This window comes from Zingiber officinale, chromosome 8B (genome assembly GCF_018446385.1).
Source record: "Zingiber officinale cultivar Zhangliang chromosome 8B, Zo_v1.1, whole genome shotgun sequence".
NCBI classification, from domain to species: domain Eukaryota; kingdom Viridiplantae; phylum Streptophyta; class Magnoliopsida; order Zingiberales; family Zingiberaceae; genus Zingiber; species Zingiber officinale.
This window is the reverse complement of record NC_056001.1, coordinates 37,019,469-37,031,522: the sequence shown is the minus strand read 5'-3', so window position 1 is coordinate 37,031,522 and position 12,054 is coordinate 37,019,469.

Below are 12,054 nucleotides of genomic sequence, written 5' to 3'. Positions count from 1 at the left end.
GTCATTTACCGCTGCCAAAACTGGTGTTATTAACATACAATATTACATCGGTTTTACACCGTTGATGAAACGGTGTCGTTAAGTAATACTACATCGGTTAATAACCGATTCGAAGACCGGTGTCGTTAAGTGATACTACACCGGTTTTAACCCGATGTCTAAAATGTCAGACCTTTTACATCGGCTTCGTAGACATCGGTCGAAAATGAAATAGACACCGGTGGAAAATCAATGTCTATGAGGGTTTTTGTTGTAGTGATGGCACTCCTATAATGTTTTAGATCAACTGGTTTTCCATTTGGATCATCATCTAGGATTATGTTTACTGTCATAGGTGTTTTTATCTCTTTGGTGTTTTCCATTCCAAATTTTTTAAGTAATTCCTTAGTATATTTTTGTTGATAAATGTAGTTACCTTCATTTGTCTGTTTGATTTGTAATCCTAAGAAGTAGGTTAATTTTCCTACCAGACTCATTTCAAACTCGTGTTCCATTAAACTTGTAAATTCATCTAAGAATTCTGAATTTGTTGAACCAAAGATTATGTCATCTACGTAGATTTGTGCTATAAAAATATTTTCTTTTATTAATTTGACAAATAAGGTTGGGTCAATTTATCCTTGGTTAAACCCTTTAGAGGTTAGGTAAGACGTTAGTCTTTCATACCAAGCCCTAGGTGCTTGCTTAAGTCTATATAAGCCTTTCTCCAATTTATATACATAATCAGGGTGTTCTAGACTCTCAAACTCAGGTGGTTGTCCTACGTAGACTTCTTCTTTTATTAGGAATGTTGACTTAACATCCATTTGGTATAGTCTAAACCCTTTGTATTCTGCATAATTTAGTAACATCCTAATAGACTCTAGTCTAGCTACTAGGGCATATGTTTCATCATAGTCAAGTCCTTCCACTTGACTGAATCCCTTAGCAACTAGCCTGGCCTTATTTCTAGTAATTTCACTAGTTTCACTTAGTTTGTTTCTAAATACTCATTTTGTTTCTATTATTTTCTTATTCTTGGGTGGTGGTACCAAGTCTCAAACTTCATTACGCTCAAATTGAGCTAATTCTTCTTGTATAGCTATGACCCAGTCTGGGTCAAGTAGTGATTCGGCTATGATTTTGGGTTCAATTTTTGAGATTAAAGATATTTGACTTAGATTTCTAAAGGAAGATCTAGTTTGAACCCTAAGATCTGGGTCACCAATTATTTGATCAGTTGGGTGATTTGGATTGACTCTTATTGTTCTAGGGGGTTGACTCTCCTGAAGTTGTTCTTCTTCTTCATGACTTAGGATTTGGTTGGTTCCTTCAGAGTTATTATTTTCTTGAACAAATTCACTTGATTGATGTTGTGTTTGCTCTAGGTTTTGTTTGGATTCTTCAAATTTCACATTAGTGGTTTCTTCAATTCTTAAGGTAACCTTATTGTAAACCCTGTAGCCTCTACTATTTAGGGAGTATCCTAAGAAAATTCCATTTTCAACCTTGGAGGTGAATTTTCCTAAATGTTCTCTTGTGTTTAAGATAAAAGCTGTGCACCCAAACACTCTAAAGTATTTTATATTAGGTTGCTTATTGTGATAAACTTCAAAAAATATTTTGTTATGGGTTTTGTTTAGTGCTGTTCTGTTTTGTACATAACAAGCTGTACTAACAGCTTCTGCCCAAAAATATTTAGGTAAGTTGTATTCATTTAACATCGTTCTAGAGGCTTCAAGTAAGGTTCTATTTTTTCTTTCTACAATCCCATTTTGTTGGGGGGTTTTAGGGCACGAAAATTCATGATGGTAGCCATTTTCAAGACAGAATTTGTTAAAATTATGATTTTTAAATTCTCCCCCATTATCACTTCTAATTCTTTTAATTTTAAGGTCCTTTTCATTTTCAACTTGTTTACAAAAGTTTGTAAAATTTTCAAAAGTTTCATCTTTATTTTTTAAAAATTTTACCCAAGTAAACCTAGAATAGTCATCTATTATTGCTAGACAGTATAGACTTCCATTTATTGATTTGACTCCATGGGAGTCAAATAAGTCTAAATGTAACAGTTCTAAAATTGAGTTGGTTTGTGATTCATTAGTTGGTTTGTGGGTAGATTTTGTTTGCTTACCTTGTTGATAGGCATTACATATGGTTGAATCAAGGTTAGTTAATTTTGGTAGTCCTCTAACTAGTCCATTTAGTCTGCTTATATTTCTGAAGTTTGTATATGACATTCTTCTATGCCATAACCAGGTTTCTTCTTTTTGTGTTAAGTGACACTCAATTGAAGAAGTGGTTAAGTTAATTGCATAGATGTTGTCTTTTCTAAACCCTTTTAGGCTTATGTTAGGGTTGTCTAGGTGTTTGATTAAGCATTCTGTAGATAAAAACCTAACCTTATACCTAGTATCACACAGTTGACTGATACTTAAAAGATTATACTTGAAATTTTCAACGAGTAAAATATTTGTAATAATAAAGTCAATTTTTAATTCGATATTACCTATACCAATTACCTTGAGTTTGTCATTGTTCCTAAAGGCAACTGTTCCTAAGCTTTTGTAGGTGAGTTGAGTGAATTTTGTGTGATCTTTAGTCATATGTTTGGAGCAACCACTATCCAAAATCTACTTAGTTTCCTACAATAGGTAGGAATTGGGGTTAGTCTAACTCTTGGACTTAAAACATAAATTTTTTTTTTTGTTTTTTGAGTTTTAAAAACTTTAAGTTAAGTTTAATAATAAATTTTTAAGTTAAAAGAATTTAAGTTTTAATTTTTAAAATAATTTTTAAGTTTAAAAATTTAAGTTTTAATTTTTAAAAAAAGTTTTAATTTTTAAGTTAAAAATAAGTTTTAATTTTTAAAATAATTTTTAAGTTAAAAAAATTAAGTTTTAATTTTTAAAATAATTTTTAAGTTAAAAAAAATAAGTTTTAATTTAAAATAATTTTTAAGTTAAAAAAATAAGTTTTACTTTTTTAAAATAATTTTTAAGTTAAAAAATAATTTTTAATTTTTAAAATAATTTTTAATTTTTAAAATAATTTTTAAGTTAAAAATTTTAAGTTTTAATTTTTAAAATAATTTTTAAGTTAAAAATAAGTTTTAAAATGAATTTTTAAGTTAAAAAAAATTACGATTAATTTTAATTTAATTTTATTCTTAATTTAATTTTAATTTTAATTTTAATTTAATTTAATTTAATTTAATTTTAGTTTTAATTCAATTTTAATTTAAATTTAAATTTTGGTTTTAATTTAATTTTAGTTTTAATTTTATTTTAGTTTTAATTTAATTTTAGTTTTAATTTTAATTTTAATTTTATTTAATGTCCTTTGTCATCTCACCCGATCTATGTTTTCAATCAGGGAATCCTATAATTTTGTGAGATGAATTAGATTCAATTTTAGAGTTTGTTTTTAACTTGTGTTAGATTCAGGTTTAGCTTTGGGTTCAACAAATAGGCGTTCTCTGGATAAACTTCTGGGATACGGTGAGTCACTCGGACATCATTAAAGTAACTATGCCTTCGAGGTTTTCCAAATAGTCCTATCCACTGGACTTAGTACAAAACCTTGGTCTAACTAGTTAGGATCCATAAAGGTAGCTTCGGTCAGTTCCACTTAGCCAAATGCACCAGGTCGAAGCCATATCTTCCTAGACATGCATAGACTAAGCTTCCCTAATGTACTATCATCCAAAATTTCACCAGTACCATTTTTCAAGTTAAACTTGAACCCTTTTTAACTAATCCTAATTACCCTGTCGGGTAGGTTGGTTAGGATTACCCTGCCGGGTAGGTTAGTTTTGGAGGTGCCAGCTATTCTGGAGCCTCCCCCTGAATTAATGACCGTTTAATTTAATTTTGTTCTCGGTTTATGTCTATTTCTTTTATAATTATATTTTACTTGATGATAGTTTACATTTTGTTGAGTTTTAATATATTTAGATTTTAAACTTTTTGGTTCAGGTTTGTATTCTGGTTTTTTATTTGGTTTATTTGACTTTATATAATATATTTTATCTTTAGGGATATAATATTGGTTAGCTCCAATTTGCGTGGTCAAACACGCTTTCGGAACCCAGGCTTTGTTCGTTGATTTGTGTTAGGTTATTAATGATTTATATGTTTTATTTGAGTTCAACTTATATCCGAGTCCGATTTTATTATAACATGTTTTTTGATTGTTTAGTATTAAATCTAAATTTTTTGATCTAGTAGTAAATTTTTCTAACATAATTTTTAAGTTGTTAATTTCTAATTTTAATGATGAATTCTCCTCCTCAAGTGTTAGATCTTGAGTTGGTTTAATATTTACAACTTGTTCCTTGAGGATTTGATTTTCCTCGAGGAGCAATTTATTTTCATTTTCTAATTTAACTAATTTATTATTTAAGTACGAAATAATTTTAAAAAAATTCCGATTTAAGTTTAGGAATACCTCTTTGAAACCTTCGGAAACGAGTATGGACTCGTGGCTTGATTCGGGTTCGGACCCGTCTTCCGATTCATCTTCCGACTCTGCTTCGCGGGCCATCAGCGTGAGGTGGCTCTGGTGTTTTTGATCTTGTGCTTCCGACTCTTCCGAGGAGGAGTCGTCCCACGTCGCTTTGAGGGCCTTCTTTTTGGTCGGCTTCAGTTTGTCGATTTTTAATCTCAGGCACTCGTTCTTGTAGTAGCCCTTCTTGTTGCATCCGAAGCACGTCACACTCCTCGATTCGGCTGGAGAATTGATCTTTTGAAGGTCCTTCTTGCTGAAGCTTCTTTTCCTCCTGGTGAACATCTTCCTTACCAGGTTCACCAGGTGTTCTTCATCTTCAGAGTTCTGGTCAGAGTCTTCTTCCGGTTCAGACTTGTTCTTCCTTTCTTTTGAGGAACCTGCAAATAAGGCTACACCTTTCTCGACCCCGGCGTTAGTTTGCTCATGCAGTTCTAATTCACAGAAAAGCTCATCTAATTTTAATTTAGATAAATTTTTAGAGATCTTGTAGGCATCTACGATAGATGCCCACAAGCTGTTGCGTGGAAAGGCGTTTAGGGCATACCTTATTAAGTCCCGGTTCTCCATTTGGTGCCCTATTGTATGGAGTCCGTTGAGAATGTCTTTAATTCTTGCATGGAGTTGGCTCGCCGTTTCTCCTTCCTGCATTTTTATGTTAAAAATTCTATTTAAGAGCAAGTCTCGTTTTGTTACCTTAGCGTCGCTCGTTCCTTCGTGCAGCTCGATCAGTTTGTCCCACAACTCTTTGGCGTTCTTATGTGGTCCGACCCGGTTTAGTTCTTCTCTAGTCAATCCACACTGTAGGGTGCTGATTGCCTTGTTTTCTGTTGATGCCTTCTTGTTTAGGTCTGATGTCCAATCTTCTGGATCCAGTAGATTCCCGGACTGTCTACTGGTATTTTGTAGGGTCTGGTGACGCTCATCCACTGGTCGAAATCCATCTTGAGATACACTTCCATTCGCTTCTTCCAGTACGGGAAATCATCCCCGTTGAAGAGGGGAGGTCGCACTGTGTTGAAGCCCTCGATCTGCGACATTTTAAATCTGCACACAAAAATATAGAGAGGTTCCAAGACTTGGTCTTGGATTAGTAGTGCGGGAAGAATTAAATAAAAATAACTAAATTGGTGTTGCACCAATTTAGATTAAATTACGACGGAAAGAAACTTCCAAAAAGGTAATAATACAGTTTGGATCTTTACGAAAAACTGAAATCCGAAAAATAAAAAAAAATAAATCACCCCCTTGTCTGATTGATGGTTGCACCAAATCAGAGCGGTACCTGCTCTGATACCACTTGTTGGATCGTGAGGAATCGATAGAGGGGGGTGAATATCGAAAAATGTTCGAAACGAGTAAGCGCAGCGGAAAAGTATAACAGAAGGACAATGCTAACACAGGTTCTTTTTACTTGGTTCGGAGCCTGTGTCGACTCATACTCCAAGGCCCGTACTCGTTGAGTACTTTCGTTGGGCAATCCACTAGCAATTCGAATAATGTATTACAATGATTAAGTACAGAAAAGCTAGAAGTAGAATACCCACAAATGTAACAGAATAAGAAAAGAATGGAACTTGTCGGAGCAGAGTCACAGCGTTGCAGGAGCACAAGAGAACAGATCGTCAAATCAGAGTTGTTGTTGAAGCTTCACCCCTACCCCTTCTTTTATATGAAGCTCGAGGCACCCCGGATCCCCCTGATGGGACGTGGCAGGTCCAACCAGTGAGCTCCACGTGGCGAGACGCGTTTGGATAAAATTCGCCTCCCGGGCGCCCGGACCACCTTTTTCCAGGGAGTACCTTTCTTGCAAAACAAGGTTAGTCCGAGACAAATATATAAATTGTAATCTACAAAATAGAGTGTTAGTTCAGTTTATAGTTTAGCAAAAAGAGTATGACTTAGATTCCGTCTTTCTGAGACCGGAATCTAGTCACAATCTCGACTTAGGTATCCGAAATGGATCTAAGCCGGATCGACGCCTAATGTTCCCTTCCCGGGAACGCGTCCTCACAGTCACTCCCTTCCAGTGACTTACCTTTACTCACCTGCCAGACGTCCGGTCAGCCCTTCGACCCATCTGGACTTCTCACCAAGCGTCCAGTCAGCCCGTCGACCCGCTTGGACTTCTCGCCAGCTATCCGGTCAACCCGTCGACCTAGCTGGACTTCTCACCAAGCGTCCGGTCAGCCCGTCGACCCGCTTGGACTTCTTGCCAGACATCCGATCAGCCCATCGACCTGTCTGGACTTCATCTGCACACTCGATCAGAGTGTTAGATCACGACAAACCTAACTTAACCCGATTTGTCATTCATCAAAACCTGAGTTAGACCATTAGTGCTAACTGCACCAACATCTTGTCCCCATTAGGCTGACTATGTCACACCTAGCCCAAGTAATTCTTTTTTGTTTTGCATATTCAAATTACTCGTACATGTGTACAAAAGTCTCGCACTCTTAACATGTGATGCTTTGGCCAAAGACTTTGAGTAATAATCCTAACGAGTGACCATAGAGTATATGTCTCCTTGTAAGGAATGATGAATCCTCTTTGGGCTATCCAAACACCTTCGTGCACTTCAACTTATATTCAATCATCTCGGGTCCACACCTCAATGAGATGCTTGCTTAAGATGTCAAAGTATAAGTCTCCATGACCAAGATGACTTGTATACCTCAAGTTGAAGGAAACTTGCACTCGTGCTACGGTAAGAACTTCACAGACATATCTATATATATGTAGAGAATCATATGAAGTCTTACAGTGAGTCATTCTAATGAACTAGTTATCATAACCAATATCCACGTTTAACTCTTGACATCCCAATATCTCCAGCCAGTGAGAAAAAAAGTTGCTTGGCCGAACCAAGGAGTATAACCCGTGCTAGTCTTACAGAATTGATGGTGTCTGAATACGTCAATTCGACGACTAGGGATCCAATCATAAATTCTCTCATTCTATGAATTATATTACGAGCATTCAGTAAATGAGTTTAAGACAATCAAACATATAATATGTACTCAAATAGTGAATTTATACTTATCAAATAAATAGAAAAAAATTGTAAGGCGATTGCCTTATGATATCCCTCAAATTCTAACAACAACAACGTCCAAGTCTTGCCTTTCTCGGCTTTGGGCCAACTTGCTGCTAGATGTTGCACGACATGTGTTCTTGGCTCCTGGTGCCGTTGTGCTACTCCCGATCAGGGCCCTTTGGTGGTTGATGATTGGTGGTCGACCACCGTTCCGGGGGAGTAGTATACTCGGCAGACGCTTCCTTTCTCCACGCCGCTTGGGCTTCCTCCACGTTCATGTATTCGGTGGCCCACCTGAGTAGGTGGTCAAAGTCTTTTGGCGGCCATCGATTAAGGGAGCGAAAGAATTCCCCTTCGGTGAGCCCCTGGGAGAAGACATTTGTTAATATCTCTGAGGGACCGATGAAACATCCATGGTCACCTAGTTGAACCGTTAATGTAGGCCCTCAGTACTTCCTTAGGCCCCTGCTTCACTGTGAACAGACTAATACTTGTCTTCTGGTAGCGGCGACTGCTAGCGAAGTGATGCAAGAATGTAGCTTGGAAATGTTTGAAGCTGTGAATTGATTCGAATGGCCGACGTCTAAACCAACGTTGCGCTGATCCTAATGTTGGAGTGTATACTGAGAGCCTAAGCTTTGTAAACATTCATTATGAATAAAGAATCACATTTGGTCTAATTATATACATTTGTTTGTAGTTGTTCATTTAATTTATATTGTAGATAACATAGTATGTGGTGTCACATACAGAAGATGATGTTATCGGTACCTTATAAATTATAAACAGTAGCTCACGACCAGAATGGAAAGGAACAAACCATTAGAAAGTCGTAGTGTAATTAGGTATTAGTTTATCTTGACTATATAATTACACTAGTACACTCAGAGTGTATTGAGTAGGACCATTTGAGGTCGTTCCTTTTATACTGACTTTATAAAGGAACAAAGACCTTAGTTATTATGGAAGTGTGTGCTCTTAATCCTAATATAATAACAAGCACATATGTTTGATATTTATTTCTTTAATTTATCAATGGGTGAGATTTAGTTCGATGAATCAATAAACCCGATAAATTGGGAAATGGTATCACTCATAGTGTGTGTTGTTGATTATAGAAGGAAACCGTGTCCTAGTGATACTAGGTTGATAATGTCCTCAAGAGGAGCTCATAAAGATTGTCATGTTAAACCCTGCGGTGGACTTAGTCCGACATGATAATAAGGTTGAGTGGTACTACTCTTGGACTTAGATATTAATTAAATGAGTTGTCGGTAACTCACTTAATTAGTGGACATTCGATATCTTAAACACGGGAGACTAACACACTCATAATAAGAAGGAGCCCAAAATGTAATTTGGGATTGGTGCGGTAGTTCAATGATAGTTCTCTAGTGGAATGAATTATCATTGATAAAATTAAGTTGTGTGTTCGAACACGTGCTTAATTTTATCGGAGACCAAAACCAATTCCTCCTCTCGGTCCCTATCGTAGCCTCTTATTTATAGAGTACTATACCCACCTATACCCACCTTCACACCCACCCAAGGGGGCCGGCCAAGCTAGCTTGGGAATCAAGCTAGGGCCGGCCTAGGTATGATTTTGGGTGGCCGGCCCTAGCTTGAACCCAAGCTAGTAGGGCCGGCCAAATAAAATTAAAAAAGAAATTTAATTTTAATTTTTATTATTATGTGGAAGATATATTTTAAAGAGAATTAAAATTAAAATATCTCTCTTATAAAAAATCTACAAAAGATTAAAGAAAGAGATTAGATCTCTTTCCTTATTTGTAGATTGGAGAGATGTTTTATTTTCTCTTTAAAATTATTCACATGTTAATAAAATTAAAATTATAGATATTTCCTTTTATTAACCATGAAGAGATTTTAAAGAGAAATTTTATTTTTTAAAATTTCCGGAAACAAATTAGGAAGTTTTAATTGTTGATTGAAACTTGTCCTATTTGCCTTCCAATGATGTGGCCGGCCATCACAAATTAATTGGGGAAATTTTATTTTATTTCTCTCAATTAAATCATGTCAAGGAAATTAAGGAAAATTTATTTCCTAATTTGCCTAGGCCAAGGAATATAAAAGAAGGGGTGAGGGTGCCTTCACAAGACACAACCTCTATTGTTTTCTCTCCCTCTTTCCTTGGTGTTGTGGCCGGCCATTACCCTCTCCCTCTCTTCCTCTTGTGGTGGCCGAACTTCTCCCTCTCCCTTGGAGTTCTTGTGGTGGCCGGATACTACTCGGAGAAGAAGAAGAAGAAGGAGAGAAAGCTAGCATCTCTTGGAGCTTGGTTAGTATTTTGTTTTCCTTCCTTGGTGAAGTTTCCCTTTGTGGCCGAACCTTGCTTGGAGGAGAAGAAGGTGGTTGGTGGTTTCTCATCTTGGAAGATCGTTGCCCACACAACGTCCGAGGTTAGAAGAGAATACGGTAGAAGATCAAGAGGTTTTTCTACAAGGTATAACTAGTAATTTCTATTTCCGCATCATGCTAGTTATTTATGGAAATAATACCAAATACAAGAGGCTTACGTTCTAGTATTTCAATATGGTTTTAAGTTGTGTTCTTTTGTTTCTTTCTTTTCCTTGTGATTTGATTGTTCTCTTTGGTTAACCTAAAGTTATTTTAGGAAATTAAATATTAGCTTTCTATTAAAGGTTTTGTCTAGTCGGTGGTGGTTGCTCCCATATCCAAGAAGGCCATGTGCCTCGCCACGTCAGTACTGGGAACCTTTTATGGAAATTGATATTTAATGGAATTAATAACTTAAGGAGACTTGGGTCGAACGTGTTAAGTTCCGCAGGAGATCCAAGTCAAAACCTAAAAGAACAAATAGATTAAGTTTTGGATCAAACGTGTTAAGTTCCGCAGGAGATCCAAAATTTAATTTAAAAGAACACATGGTAGCTAGGAAAAGGTTCAGACCTTTGTACAAAATTTTTGTACAGTGGAACCTATAGGCTTTCCGAGTAGCAACCAACACCTAAAAGAGTGGTGAGGAAAACCCGACACTTCACTCCGCCAGTGTACTGATGGAGTGTGGTCACGTTATCGAACTTGGCCAGATGGTCATCCGGATCAGTTGTTTCATTGTATTCCCCGATCGTCAATGGGGTGTAATGTCGGGGTAGGGGGTCATCTAAGATTCCCTGAGAGAACTGTCGGTTGATCCGTTAGGGTGAATCATCATTTTTTTATGCTTTTTGTTGGTACCCCATGATAGTTTTGATGTGATCAACCAAGTTAAGTCAGATTCTATGTATTTGATCTTTGTGTCTAAGTGTGCAGGAGCTTAGGAAAACAAGAAGTCGAGTAGAAGACGTAGCTAGTGAGAAAAATGGCACGGAAAGAGAGTCAATGGACTCGGTGCATCGGAGGGACAAGGTGTTGTGGAAGAGTACATCGACAAACGAGAAGGACGAGCACGGCGGCCCAAGGGACGAGAAGCCGGGGAGGAAGGTTGCTCGAGGAGAAGGCCGGAAAATGGGTTCAGGTGAGCCATATTTCGGTTGGTCGAAATCACTCAAGCGAGCGGAGCAGCGGAAGAGCCAAAAGAGAAGACTTAGAGCTCAGTAGCAGTTGCTGAAGGCACCTTCAAGTGGATTGAAGGCGCCCTCGCACTGTTATGGTGGAAGGTTCCTTCAAGCTATTGAAGGCGCCTTCAACCCTTCATGGAAGGCGACTTCAATCAACTTGGAGAGCGCCTTTGATTGGGCAAAAGTGTCGTTGGCAAAGGATAAAGTTTTATCCTTTCTTGCCTTACTGGAGGCACCTTTCAGCTTGATTGGAGGCGCCTTCCTGTTGGTTGCTACTCGAAAAACCTATAGGTTCTGTTGGGGATCGGACGGCCGACTTGAAGGGGGGTTGGATAGACGGCGCCCCCAAATACTCGCTTCTCCTACGATGTTAGCTTGCGCAGCGGAAATACAAAACAAACAAGCTAAACTAAAGACAAGAATAAGAAAGACAAGCAAACCAATTGACACGATCGTTTAACGTGGTTCGGAGATTAGGGCTCCTACTCCACGGCTGTCCGTAAGGTGGACGATCCCGATCCTTCGGTGGATTACACCCCGGCAAACTCCGGCTAGCTCACGTAGCTCCTTGTGGGTGGAGAAACCTCACCACAACCCTCACAAGAACTCTTTTGACGCTAGGGCACAAGTAGACTACTAATAGAGATTAACCACCTCTATTTCGTCAACTCAAACCAAGCTCCCAAGCTTTGGTTTTATAGGCCACGGGTTGGAAAACCCCGCCTACCAGTCGACTGCTAAAACATGCAGTCGACTGCCTCTGTGGAAATTCGGCCGTTACATCCCAACGGCTCGATTCCACACATTCGATGCCGGTCGGTGACCGATCGGCGCGATCGGCTGCTAAAACATGCGATACACCAGTCAACTGGTGTTGTTACAGTCGATGGCTACAGTAATTACTACAGTAAACCCCTAAAACTAGGATTTTACTCCAAGTACAATCTCTCGTGCACTCGTACCCTCACGACTCACTTGATTCTT